Raw genomic sequence first — 15,625 nt, forward strand, 5'->3', positions numbered from 1 at the left:
ACGGAAACGCCACAATTAATTGCCCCTAAGCGCATAAAGGGTACATTTAGTCAAACTCTACTCAAATGATTGAATTTGAGAAAACGGACTTCAAAAATAGGTTCAGGACGTCGAAATTAGCGTAGGAGGGGTCCCGGACGAAAACCCGAAAAGTCAACAATCAAAGTCAACGTTGATCGGTCAAAGTCAAAGTTAACGCTGACCGTTGAACGAGTCAACAGTCAGACCGGTCAAAGTCAACGGATCCAGGTCAAGGGTTTTGGGTTGGACCGGGTTGGGCCAAAAGGGTTAGGACTTAGGTTAGGTTTAGGTTTATGTAGGTTGGGCTTAGGATAATGGGTTAATGGGTTAAGGGTTTAGCTATTTTGGTGGGTTGGGATTTAATGGGTTTAGGATTAGGTTTTGGGTTACTCGGGCCTAGGTGGGAGGCCCAAAGGCTGAGGCTTAGGTTTTAAAAGAAAAGGGCTGAGGGAAAATTGGGTTTAGGGCTTGGGCTCAGGGCCCCTAATAGCTCACGGCCCAAAGGCCTTTAACAAATAATTTAAAATAAAACAAAATAATAAAAAGGGGTTTGGGCTTGGGTCTGAAATAGGCCTAAGGCCCGATGGTCCTTTGAGATGGCCTGAAGGCCTAAGTTCCTTGGGTTTCTGGGCTTGGTAGGAACGGCCCGAAGGGCTTGGGTTTGGTGGGTCTCCAGACCTTAAGAAAAAGAAGGCCGGATTTCGGCTGGAAAATTGAACAAACTTTAAACGTTAATAATTTTGTCAATACTCAACCAAATCGAGTGATTCAAAAAACGAGAATCATAGCTCTCGATGAGACGAAGAGAATGGTACCTCACATGACGTCTAACTCGCTGTGGTTTGGCCGAAAACTGGGTAAGATTCAAATGGATATAACTTCTTCAATACTTAATGAAATTGGGTGATTCAAAAAGGAAAGTTGTAGTACTTAGCGAGATGAAGAGATTGATACCTCGTGCGCTGGCCAACTAGTCATGATTTGGCCAAAAATTTCCTCGAAAGGGGCGGTGCTCATTGGAAAACTGGGGAAGTTTTCCCCTGTGAGGTTCCTACGTCGAAACATCGATAACACTTCTTAAAACCACTTCCCAACATACATTAAGACATGATATACAACTTTTGGATGAGGTTCAAGGCTTACCTTCGCTGGAAGAGAAGGAAACTCGCGGGAGAACTTTTGTGAATAGTGTAGGCCGAGAGAAAGGGAGGGGTTCCGGGTGTTCTCTTTCGATTCTAAGTTGACTAGGGTGTTAATGAAGATATTGATGTTGTTGTGGTATTGTTTGTTGGTGAGAAAAACCCTCGGAGGGGGCTAAGATAGAGAGAGCCGAGAGGGAGTGATAAGGGAAAGTGAGGGAGAAGAGAGAACTGAGAGAAAAGGGAGAGAGAGATCGGGGACACAAATCAGGGGTGGGCCCTCTTGGGCACACCATTTAAGACCCAAAAACCATTTTTAAAAGGAAAATATTGCCAAACTTAGTGAAAATACAAAAATACCCTTTTTGTTCCATAAATCCTGGGACGGGTTGTTATAATTTCTTTAGGTGTTTGGATATTTTAGCCATTGCGTGGGGTCTGGTCTCACCATTGAATTCATAGATAAAATAAGCAAAATAAGGTATATAGATAGAAGTTCTGTTTATATACCTTATTTTGCTTATTCAGATGGACTAACTAAACTAGTTACGGCATCGCATTGATAGCCTCTACTCGTGTCCTAGCTCGTTTGAGAGCTAAATTTGCCTCAATTGTTTGTCTCTTGCCTTCATCTTTCCTCAAATTAGCTTATGCTATTTCAAGAGTTTGTTGAGCTTCTTGATCATGATATTACTAAGGAATGTCTTTATCAAAATATTTTTGCTTCTCATTTCGGGCAATTGGCAATAATTTTTCTGTGGACTTCTGAAAATCTATTTCATGTAGCTTGGCAAGGAAATTTTGAGGCATAGGTACATGATCCTTTACATGTAAGAGCTATGCTCATGCAATTTGGGATTCTCATTTTGGTCAACCGGTTGTAGAAGCCTTTACTCATTGAGGTGCTCATAGCCCAGTGAATATCGCTTATTCTGGTGTTTATCAGTGGTGTTATACAATCGATTTACGTACAAATGAGGATCTAAGAGGATCAAAGAGGTATAAATTGGGGGACTTATTTGATCAAAAAGGAAAACTGGTAATGGCGAAGATGGTTTGGGTTGGAGAAGATGGTTTGATAATCTCCTTGGAGGAGATTACTTCAATGTTCATTATCTTTAGCTAATTGGTCGTTTGCTTCTCACTTCGCTGTGTCATCGAATATGTACACACAACACAATACACTCAAAGATAATATATACACATTTTCTTCCTGATTTCTGAATCAATTGAATTGGTAAATTATAACAGCTGAACAAAGTACCTACTCAGTTGACCAATATTGCTAACCATTAAAATATTGGGTAATGATTTCTATAATACGGGCAAAATGATAAAAGTATGGAGATTTATAATATTTGTTTGCTCTTCTTCAAGGCTCATGTCTAATATGTGACGTTAACCAAACCGATTCCACTCCTATCATTTTTCATATTACTTAAATAAATCATAAATCAACTTAAATGTTAAAATGGTCACTGGTATTTTAGTTATTGGGTTAATTTAGTCCCTATATTTTCAATTTAGCCAATTTAATCATTGTGTTTATCTTCGTTAGCTAATTAAGGAATTTCCATCTAATTTTTGTAAAAAAACTTATAAATTATTATAAACTTATTTATTTGATTTAAAATATTTAAATATATGAAATAAAATTAAAAATTAAAGAAAATTATTCTCCTCCCAACTCTCCTACCTCCTCCTTAACATTACCCTCTCTTTTCTATGTCACAACCCTAATCATTTTTCAGATTGGAAGCTTTATCTCTTATATGTGTTATTTCTCATTGATTTGCATTTTTCTTTAAAGAGAAAGGGTAATTATATCTCATATAATTTTTCTTATGAACTTTTAAAAGAGAATGAATGAAATGTCCTTAATTGGCTAACAGAGACAAACACGAAGACTAAATTAGCCAAATCGAAAACATGAAGACTAAATTGGTCATATGGCTATAACACATGGACCATTTTGACATTTAAGCCTTAAAAATAATAAAGTTATGAAAAGCATAAACATACAATCATAATAGGTTTTGGGTTTGTCTCGAATAATAGGTTCATCACATTGGGTAAATTGCGGTTTGATCTCCTAAACTATTACCCCGTTGAAATTGACCCCACGAACTATTTTTTTGGTAAATTAACCCAATGAACTATTTAAAATCAACCAATTAACCCATTGTTGTTAGATTTCGTTCACTATTCCGTCAAATTCGAGGGCAAATTAGTCTTTTCATAATCAAATCTTACTTGTCTGTTATAACCACCAATAAAATATTGACACATGGACATGAAATAATTCAAAAACTTATAGCATACTAAGAAACATAAAGAAACCACACGTTTACATAACTGACCATTTCACATTGTCATACGCATTATTATGTGTCCACATGTCATAATTTTATTGGTGGTTATAATTGACATGTAAGAAGTGATAATAAAAAGACTAATTTGCCCTTGAATTTGACAGAATAGTGGACAAAACTTATTGACAAAAGGTTAATTGGCTTATTTCAAATAGTTCAGGGGATCAAATGGCAATATACCCAATCACATATGGGAAAGTCAAACCAACAATAGTTTAATACGAAAAACTTGCGATTCATGGGATACCACTAGATCATACATAATGCTAATGGTAATTTATTTATTTATTTTAAGATGAAGTGCCGATTCAGTCCGCGAACTATCACCTCAGTGAAATTAGGTCCCTAAATTCATTAAAATTTGCTAATTTCATTCCTACTATTACATTCAAAGTTATTTTATCCAATTTTTCGTCAACTTAAGTCACTTGACACACTTTAGAGTGTAATACCGTTCTTTTCTTGCCTATAAGCCCTTAACATTTTATATAGGTTGCGAATCTAACGTCTAATTTATCCTCAAAAGTTAACTTCGTACAATATTTCTTTATGAAAAATTTTCAATCTACCCTCCAATGTGTATCACATGCAAGTAACGTGACTTAAATTGACGGAAAATTGAATATAATAGCTTCGAATATAATATTAGGGATGTAATTGGAAATTTTTTATAATTCAGGTCCGTAAATTCATTAAAATTTGCTAATTTCATCCCTACTATTACATTCAAAGTTATTTTATCCAATTTTTCGTCAACTTAAGTCACTTGACACACTTTAGAGTGTAATACCGTTTTTTTCTTGCCTATAAGCCCTTAACATTTTATATAGGTTGCGAATCTAACGTCTAATTTACCCTCAAAAGTTAACTTCATACAATATTTCTTTATGAAAAATTTTCAATCTATCCTCCAATGTGTATCACATGCAAGTAACGTGACTTAAATTGACGGAAAATTGAATATAGTAGCTTCGAATATAATATTAGGGATGTAATTGGCAAATTTTTATAATTCACGTCCGTAAATTCATTAAAATTTGCTAATTTCATCCCTACTATTACATTCAAAGTTATTTTATCCAATTTTTCGTCAACTTAAATCACTTGACACACTTTAGAGTGTAATACCGTTCTTTTATTGCCTATAAGCCCTTAACATTTTATATAGGTTGTGAATCTAACATCTAATTTACCCTCAAAAGTTAACTTCATACAATATTTCTTTATGAAAAATTTTCAATCTATCCTCCAATGTGTATCACATGCAAGTAATGTGACTTGAATTGACGGAAAATTGAATATAGTAGCTTAGAATATAATATTAGGGATGTAATTGGCAAATTTTTATAATGATTTTTCTGAAAAAAAATAGTTTAGAGACCTAATTCTCACTCAGGTAACAATTCAAGAACTAAATTCACTGTTCATCCTTTATTTTAATAAAAGGGATATCACGAGGGGGAGGAGATTCGAATTTCAGACCTCAGTAGAATGATCTTAATCAGTTGAGTTACAAACCGTTGCAACAGTTTGTGGTTTAGCACAAACCTTGTAACACAATATCCCTCTACTCCTTTTGAATCACAACGTGCTGCGCATGACTTACACATTTTAAATGTATTTATGTACGTAAATTGACAAAAGGAAAGTCAAATATTTGAAGTAAATGAATAATCTTAGATCATGCTAGAAGAAACCTCTTATAAACCAATTAAAGTAGCTGAATCCACATAATAAAATCGGTCTTTGTTGAATATATATTAAGAATAAAGAAGATAATATTTAATAAATAACTTATTGAATCACATTATTGCTATGCTAGCCCATTGTGAGGCTAAACCCACCCCCCTCCCCCTTAGGGTAGGTAATATTGTTTGTTAAAAAAAAAAAAAAACAATCATTTGACAATTAATTTAATCACATTATTACCTGAGTGCGAAATACCATTTTTTATAACAGGCATTACACGCATCTTAAGATGTTTTGAATGTGTTTAAAAATAGAGAAACTAATATTCAATCAACAACTGATTGAATCATATTATTGCTTGCCTATTGTGAGGTACTAATTATTAAAAAAAAAAAATTAATTATTAAAAAACACTATTAAAATGACGAAAATACCTTTGCTACATTTGATGTATTATTTTAAGTTGCTTTTAAAGTTTTTTGTTTGAGGGGGTATTTTTGTTCAATTATTTTTGGTGCAGCTTATGACACTAAAAAAAACACTGTTCATTGAGCCCTTGGTTTTATATATAAAGATGTTGTAATGCAATTTCACCCATCTTAACTGTTTCTATAAGTTTTAATCTAATGGATGGGCCATAATTGATGGAGAATATATATGACTTTATGAAATTGTCATTACAATTATATTAGTAAATTAAAGAATAATTTCATAGAGTAACATATTGATTTTACATGACAGAGTCATGTTAACTGTCCAGTTGACTTGTATGATTCCAAGATAGGGGTCCTGGCTGTTAAACTAATAAAATGAGGTTTATAGGAGTAGCATTCTCTTTTTTTTTTTTTTTTTTTTTTTATTCCCTTCATTTCTCTCTCCTCATATTTGAACTTTTACGATTAAATCATGTTAACATCTTATATTATAAAGAAAGAAAGACAAACTAGAAAGTGTGAGGATAAGGAAAGGAAGAGCAGGGGAATATGACGGGAGAGAATTTTACTCCATTACGTAGTGTGTTGCTATGGCTGGCAGCTTGGAGCCCTGACGTAGGTTTCTAACAATTGTTAGAGCATCTTCAACAACCTAGCCAAATGAAACCTTTTATATTAGTTTTAAAAAAATATAGAAAAATCAAACTTCAAAGTGCTAGCTAAATGGCTAACTATATAAGGTAATACTAGGGAGATCAAATTTTTAAACCAAATTGGTAAACCAAATGACGTGGCGATTGATAATTGGATTATTACTTAAATATTGATTAACGTGCTTATTTCATATTGGTGACACATTGTTTGGTTTGCAAATTTGATTAAAAAATTTGGTTTCCAACAATTCCTTTATTATAAGGCTGGTTTGGAATTATGGGGCTTTTAAAAAAAGCAACTTATTAAAAAATCTAAAACATCAAGTATGTTTGGCAAAACAAAAAATAGTTCTTTTTTTTTTTAAAAGATGTTGTCAATGATAGTAAAAAAATGTATAAAAAAGCAAAAACAAGATCTACCGTACTTCTAAAAAAAATGTCTTTTGTTTCAAAGCATAGTAATCAGCGCTAGTTAATGAAATTTTCAATGACAAGTATACCCTTACATATTTTACAAAATTACAATTATTGTCCCTACATAACTTTTACCATTTTCTTTCCAGTTGCGTGTAATTCCATTTCATTCAAATGTTTGATAAATGTTTGCTACAATGCAATCAAAGAAAAAAATTCAGGGTAATTGTCTAATAAGAACCAATGTCCGAAGAACTAATGTGACTTTATTTATTTATTTTGTTTGTCAAAGGTAAAATTTATTACAAACGCAACAAATTTATACAAAAAGAAGTCCAAATACAAGTAAAGCACGGAAATAGGTGGTTGCAAATTGGGACAGTTGTGGAATGGAGGGATAAGAAATGGGGCTTTCCGATCTGGGGCTAGGGGCGGTTAAATCAAAGGCAAGGAGGTTTGGGGAACAATGAAAATTGGGTTGAAAAATATGGGGAAGAGCAGGCGGTCAAAAGACAGAAGGAAAGGAAAATGAGAAAGAAAAGGGACTGTCATCTACCCTTGTCAAAGTGAGGGTCGACGGCTAAACTACTTGACGGAATTTGAAAGTTCACACAAGTAGTGAGAAAGATTCTCACGAAACGAAGAGAAAGACTCTCACGAGGAGAGAAAAGTTTACTAAGGTTTTTTATGCGACTTTTTAATGCAACCAAATATGTCATTCTCTCAAATGCAAAACTCAATTTGAGTCTTACTTAACTCTTTGGAACTTAAATTTTATCACTTAGCATTGGGAATCTCTAACTTATGTCTCATTTTAAAGTTCTTTAACAGTGATTACGTCTCCCAAATAGGATTATTGTTGATAAAAGCATCTCTCATGAGGAGATGCAATTTGAAATGCAAAAATCATAAATTTAAATTATTCCGTATCTCTAACTTCTCTCTTTCATATTTTTCAACGCATCCTATTCCTATGCGTGTACATTTTGAATTGCAATTTTCAATAAAATTATGAGAAAAAAATTATTTGAATTCATTATCACCTTTCTACACCAAATACCAATTTTGTATCACACAAGCTTCCTGCTTTGCCCCCTCAAATATATAGAATTACAGTTTTGTATATGTAACCTAAAATAAAGGCTAAATCGGATTAATGATCTTCGTAATGATAGGGTATTCGAAAGATTGTTCATGTGTTAAAAAATTAAAAGTTAAACCCTCGTGGTAAAAATTGTTAGCAAATTTAATCCAAAATAAAACTTCCGTCAAACCATTGTTTGATGCAAGGATAAAAATGTCCAGTCATACTTTTTATCTGTTTACCTTCTTCTACTGCTTCTCGTCTCTCTCATAAATTGAACGACTTTGTCTTCGTCTTTCTGTCTTCGTGTTCGTGATCCGATTTCCTGAGATTGAATCCTTCTCTTCTTTTTTTCTCCATCCTTCATCTTCATCGTCCCCCAGTTTCACAACGACACAAACCATTCATCTTTTTCCAGAAGTTCAAATTCACTATTCAAATTTATCACGGATTGACAATTCAAAATCCAAAAATTTCAAATTCCATTCTTTCAAATGTGCTCGCACCTTCTCCTGCTCCATCTGATTGATTTCAGTACCCAAGTCAATCCAATTTATTAAATTCAATCTGCATTCGTAAAATTAATCACACTTGCGAGTATGAGATCTGCACATAGGTACTGGGTGACGTTTGACTAGAAATGGATAGTATATGGGCGGCGTCTGGTGGTATGGAGGCTTAGGGGTTGTTCATGGAACTGGTGGTGGAGGGTACAAGGGTTTGTGGTTTTACGGAGAGAAACCATGGCTAAAGAGCTTGACAAGTATAGTTCAAATTATCAGAATCAGATGGATGTTTGTGTTTCTAGATTTCACCATCGGTCGATGGATGGGGTGTGGAGTGTGTGCTGTATAGCGCGCACAAATATTTACATGGCCCTCGAGAGAGAGATCGATGAAAAGGGAGTGTGAAGTGAACAGCAGAAAGTTTGGGTTGGACAAAAATCCATATTTATCCTTGTAGTTAACGGTGATTAAACGGAAATACCATTTTAGGGTTAAATTCGTTAGCGGTTTTCACCATAAGGGTTTAAATTCTAATTTTTTTATCACAATAAAAATTATCTTTCGAACATCTTATCACCACAAGAACTATTAATCCGGTTTAGCCTAAAATAAAATTACAGATAAACCCGTCTGTCTAACAAAACTCACCAGATCAACGACCACCCACCATGGCCAGCTAATGGCAAGGACGAAACATAGAAGAGGGCTACATGGTCTGTAAAATTCACTCGTACTGTTAAAAATATTTCGTAAGGTTAATTTAGCCCATCTAACAATGAATTCTTGAATTTGTTCCTGACTAATGGTGCTGATTAAACCTCTACAAATTACTAACCTTATGTAAACCCTACCTAAACAATAAAAATAACAAATTAAATTTGGTTTTTGAGATGAAAACTAAAGTTACTTAAAAATGCAAGAGAACGTAAAGACGAATTATAGCTAGATTCAACTGCTAATTTGTTTCCAAAGTTGGTTTTGCATTTATATGATCAGTCATGTGATGTGTGGTTTTGATCAAGTACCCAATTTTCAACCCAGTTGATATGATGTTCAGCTTAATTAGATTACCGATGAAGAATCCAAGACACGCAAGAAAACTTCAATAACTAAAGAGAATAAATGGCAGGATGTATAATCGGTTAGCAATCCTAATGGTGATCACACATTAATTAAGATAAAAAAAAAAAAAAAAAAAGAACTAATGAATGAAACAAGAAACATACAGTTCATATAAACCTTTCCTAAAGCTGAAGGCAAGCGGTACAGAAACAAATACAAAATTAATTAAACTTAACTTTCCTGCACAAGAAGTGTCAATATACACGAGAAAACAAATATAACCGGAAAACTAATTAATTAAAGGAAATTGTAAATTTGTAATACAACAAATACAAACTGAACGTACATAACAAAAAGGAGAATTGGACCCAAAAAAAACAAACAAAAAACAAACAAAAAAGGAAAAGAATCCCACAACCACGAGGATCATGAAGCAGAAGGGAGCTGCGACAGATTATTGTTGTCGAACACGACACGCTGATGCATGTGTAAGTGTTCCATTGACGACTTGAGCTACAATCCTCTACAACTTATGATTACAAAGGCTTTTATTTTTTCAAAAGCTTTCGGTGTATACCGAATAAAACCGAACCTGACCTGAGTTTCATGTTTAGCTGCAACAGATCGTAGTAGTTGTACTAGTGATAACGAGCCCCTGAAATCAAACACCTTCCAATTCCGGTGTTAAAATCTTCAGCTTCATTAGAGTTTGGATCGGAGGCCTGTTACGTTTGATCCTACAGAACCATCCTGATTCATGCCCACCCGTCTTTGGATGAAGGCATGACTTTCGAATTTAGTCATGGCATCATCATCTGCCAGGCTAACGTATGCCTCTATTCCGCCAGCCTCTTCGGTGTCAACTAAAACTATTAGGTTCTTAAAGGGAAGCGGCGGTACTGCCACCCATGTAGGTCTCCCCCAACCGAAATCAATATCATAGAGAGGAAAACTGCACAGACTACTGAATGACAATGTAACCAGCTTTCCTGGTTTGGCAAGCCTTTGAACAAATCGGTTGATGTAACTCCCGTGGCCACCCTTTTGTAGCCTTTTCACATGGTCCTTGTCAATCTTGCTTAGTTCTTCTCGTACCTGCTTTACCATGTCATGACAAGATTCTTGATCATCGATTCCGCTGCTGCTGCTGCTACTACTGACGAAGGGAGTTGTAAGGAAAATTTGATAAAAATTTCCAAATGAACAGCGTGGAATTGGTGGATCAGTTCTGGGACGCAGGTTCACAGTATGGACTGCCGCATGAAATATATTCTCATCAATAGAATGATCATCCTTGCTAGCTTCCACGAATCGCCTCCATAGGAAAGCTGATAAGCTTCAACACGCGATGGACGTTTTTCACGATCATCTTCAGCTAAGCCTGTATATTTTTCTCTGAGATGCTCTATAGTAGGGGCATTGAATACAAACCTCTTTGTTACTTTATTCTTTGGGATAACACCGAACATACGATAGCCACTGACATCATCGGCAGGTGGGAAGACTGCGGCGGAAACAAACTCTGGACGCTCTATTTTGGTTTCATTTTCTCCACGGTTTATTGCAGCCCAAGTTTTGGCGAACATGATCATAGATAACCCATCTGCCAACTTGTGGGAAATGCATAGGCCAATGGCATATCCTCCACATTCAAAGATATTGAGCTGGACGCCTAGGGCAAATTCACTATTGTCATGGTCGCGTAGTTCAAACGGGATGAGTTTACAGAGTTCACCATGCATTGAATTTTGTTGAAAATCACGAAGTCGGCAGTTGGTTACTTGAGCTTCAATGTAGGGTATACCCTCGTCGTTGCACTGTACTAAATGGTTGTCGATTTTTACTCGCCCGGCTAGTGGGTAGAAAAGTGTTAACACCTCAGATAAGGACTTCTTTAGGTGTTTGGATATTATGGATATTACAGCGGCCGCAGGTTCGGGTTGGATGTTGTCATTGACTTCATAGAAAAGGACCAAAGAGGTATAAATCGGAGGAGTTATTTGATCGAGAAAGGAGAACTGGTAATGGTAAAGATGGTTTGGGGTTGGAGAAGATGGTTTGACAATCTCCTTGGAGATTACTTCGACGCTCACCATCTTTAGCTAATTGCTTGTGTGATTCTCAATTCGCTTTGGCATCGAATATATATAACCCACAACACAACAGATCTAGAGAGAATGCTATTGAGACTAAATTTGCAAACAAAATTTTGTAAATTAAATATGAAAGTTGATTGAATTATTATTTAAGCATTGATAATGTGAAAATGTGAAGGTAAAAGAGTTTCACATTGGTGAAAAGAGAAACCTAAAGGGCTTATAAGAGGTCGGGCTGCTTCTTATATTGCCAATTGATTTTACTGGTGGAAACTCAAAATTTTCATGATATCAAAGCAAGTTGGCCTATATGTGAAGCCCAACGACGTACTACACGTGTTCCACGTCATCCAATTCTTATCTTCCTGATTTCGGAATCAATTGAATTGGTTTATTATAACAGCTGGACAAAGCGCATAATACTAGTAATGATTAGTAATACTATCAAAAGGGAAGAGATTCCCTATGGATCTCTCCCACCAAAGCCCACCAATCAATTAATCTAGACTATTGAAATTTGATCAAACAGTTAAAATTATTATAACTTTAAAGAAGCCCTCTATTTGTAGCCGTTGGATTAAATTTCAAGGACCCGGATTAATTTATTGGTGGGCTTTGGTGGGAGAGATGATCTCTTCCCCTATCAAAATGCTAAAAAGTACGGAAATTTATAAACAACCTGAAATAAATAAGGTAGTAATACTATAAAAATGCTAAAAAGTATGGAAATTTATAAACCACCTGAAAGAAATAAGATAAATGTTAGGGGTGGTAATCTGTCAGAGCATATTTTGTAAATTATGTGATCTGATGGTTAATGATTAAATTTTATTTTTAATAATTTAAATAAGGAATTTAATCATCAACCACCAGATCACGTGGTCTACAAATTATAGTCTAAAAAGATGGTCATCTCATTTTACCTCCGAGTAATGCTACGTAGATCAATTTTTTAGACTATATTTGCAAACTATGTGATGTATCACCAATATGAAATACACACGTTAATCAATACTAATACTACTAATCAGATCGTCAACAACAATGTCATATAACTACAAAAAATAATTTAAATTGATGATTTTCGTAACATTACCCTTCTACCTCCCACTCTTTTTAATTTGTTAAATAGTTGTTTGCTCTTAGGGATGGCAACGGATCAGTTTGGGGACGGAAATGCTATATCCATCTCCATAACCACGAAAATTAACGATATCCATAGTCGCAAATTAACCATCGGGTATTATCCATAACTATACCCACTGGATAACGGATTCCTCATTGGTTAACGGTTATATCCATCTTCAGTTAGTACAAAAAATATATTCGCCCAATTGACGCATGATAATTTAGTAAATATTAATTTCGTTATTAAATATTTAATGTATAAAATGATTTAATTAATGGATCTTGTGGACCATGAAAATTAAAGCTAAACATTAATAATATTGGTTGATCTTTGATATCGCTCATATATACCATTAAATTCTCATAGATTTTGATTCATATCAAAACTATTGAACTTGGCCATAAAATGCAACTCACACAATGCAATTTTTGTATTCTCAAGGTAATAGATTCGGTGAATAATGAATATATATACACACACACATACATATATTATATAATACTTTAATATTATATATAATTATATTATATATTATTTGGTTCGGATTCGAGTACGGATATGGATTGGAGACCCCTTATAACCATATCCAAAATCATAAACGAATAATATTCATAGTTTTTTTCCATACCCAAAATATACCTGAATTTTCATACCCAAATCCAATCCATTCGGATGGTTATCTACAGTTATCGAGTTTAACGGTTATAATTGTCATCCCTATTTGCTCTTAGTCAAGACGTATTTTATATTTGTCGTTGACCGAACCTATTTCACCCCTATTATATATCATTTATCACATTACTTATGAATAATAATAATTCAGAAGTTCAAAAGAATCACAAGCATATATAATCATAATAGGCTTTGGGGATGTCTCGACTAAGAGCTGATCAAACATGAGAGAGTTGAAACAACAATATTTGATATTAAATTTCTATTCATAGGTGCATTTGATGTTAAACTTGCTATAAATTCAATGTATTCATAGGAGTAGTTGAACCTCCGACAAGAGACCACTAGATTGTACGGAGTTTTTTTGTTGTTGTTTATTTTAAGAAAAGGGATATTAAGGGAGATATAATTCAATTTCAAACCTCAGTATAGTAAATGAAATTTTTTAACCAATTGATCTACAAACCTTTACATTCGTTTATGCTTTTTATTTTTTATTTTTGTACAGCAACGTCATCGATTCTTATAGTAGAAAAGTAACACAATACAAAGAACGAGCTGGGGATGGCACCAGCGTTTCTAATGAGTTTTAATATAATGGATGGGCGATGGAGAATATATATCATTTTATAGAGAAAAACTTGTGTGTGGCTCAACGTGCCACTAGACAATGCCTAGTGACACTACGATTCAATCAAAATTTAACATATGGTTAAATTTAACTACAATTTCCTATTTACATAAAAACTAAAAAATATTATTTCCAACATTAAAACAAATAAAACAAAAACACCCACCCAGACTTCATCCACCGGAAAAGCATGGGAGATAAACTTTAATATGGTTGATGTTGATCAGTTTCCTAAGTAAGGGATGCTTGTTGCATTCACCATGTTGGCTAGTTTATGTGTTAAATCTCCCTTGTCTTTAAAGAATTGAAATCCACCTCCTCATATTTTCTCTCCAATGGATTAATTGGAATATATTGTATAGACTTTGGTCATGAAAAGCGATTACGTATAATTGAATCCAGATTCGTTTTATTTTGTTTTTGTTTTGTTTTATTTTTTTTTTTTCTCAATGATGAACCATTTTCTGCAAACACAAAATATTTATCCTTTATTGTTCAAAGAATTAGGCTAACCATGACAGGAAAATCTATGAGAATGGAAAATATAAAGCTTATTCCCTCGAAGTTTAGTCAAACGATACCGACATCCGCGCTGGAGGCGTGAATTCTCAGATGATGGAGGAGAACTCCGGTTGGGTGATTGGAGTTTACTTTTAATTTTACTAATCTTTATAATATATTTTCAATTTTCATGTAATTATGAAATCTTTAAAAGGTAACATAACTTTGAAATCACAATTAAAAATCTTACCACTTGTTAAATGTTGATTGAATTGTAGTGCCATTAAACATTGTCTAGTGGCACGTTGAACCCCGCATAATTTTTTCTTCATTTAATGAAATCGTCATTACAATTATAAATTAAAGAATACTTTCCTACAGTAACATACTAACGGACATTCATTTAGATGATAGAGTCATGATGTTAACGGACCAGCTGACTTAAGATTCTAACTTCCAAGAAATTCGTTTTGTTATAAAATGAGGTCCATTAGGTATATTGTTGCATGCTTATCGTATTATTTTCTTCATGCTAATTGTCTGAATCTTATAAGCTACGTCATTCTCTTTGGTTTAATTGGAGGACAAGTTAACCCTCATTTCTATAGGATAATGTTAGGGAGATAAAAAAAAATTTAACCAAATTTGCAAACCAAATGACATGTCACTAATAAAAAATAATCATGTTAATTAATGTTTAACTAATAATCCATTTATCAACAAACACATCATTAGATTTGCAAATTTGGTTTAAAAAATTTGGTCTCCCTAACTTTCTCCCTCATATAAAATAGACCGCAACACATTATTAGCCCTCTCCATAGTTCGGAACACAAATTATCTTGGGATTCAATCTTGTTATTATTACATCATATCAGAGCAACTAGAAGTGTCACATATTTGTTTTATTTGTTTTATTAGAAGGAATATTGAGGAAGAGAAAAATTGAATTTCAAACCTCTGTATAGAACACTCTTAGGCCTAGTTTGGTATTGAGGTGATTCTGAAAAAAGTTGGTATCAAAAAAAGCTGGGAGCTGTTTTTGTGTTTGGTAAACATTCAGCTTCAGCTTTTTTTCACAGTTTTGGGTGAAAAAAACCAAAAATAAGAAGCTGCAAAACCTAGCTTTGAAAAACTGGCTTTTTTTCACGTCTGTTTTACATAAAAGTTTACCAAATACTATAATACTGTTTTTTTTTTTAAAGGTACTTTATTTCACAGT

The 15,625-nt window shown here is 34.0% G+C and overlaps 1 pseudogene; it reads right to left on the bottom strand.

The window, feature by feature from the left end:
- Window positions 1-9,035: 9,035 nt before the first annotated feature.
- On the bottom strand, window positions 9,036-14,489 carry LOC103960622 (annotated as a pseudogene).
- Between the last annotated feature and the right edge of the window lie 1,136 nt (window positions 14,490-15,625).

The sequence above is a fragment of a genome, unplaced genomic scaffold (genome assembly GCF_019419815.1).
Source record: "Pyrus x bretschneideri cultivar Hongxiangsu unplaced genomic scaffold, Pyrus_bretschneideri_v1 Contig7, whole genome shotgun sequence".
Taxonomy (NCBI): Eukaryota; Viridiplantae; Streptophyta; class Magnoliopsida; order Rosales; family Rosaceae; genus Pyrus; species Pyrus x bretschneideri.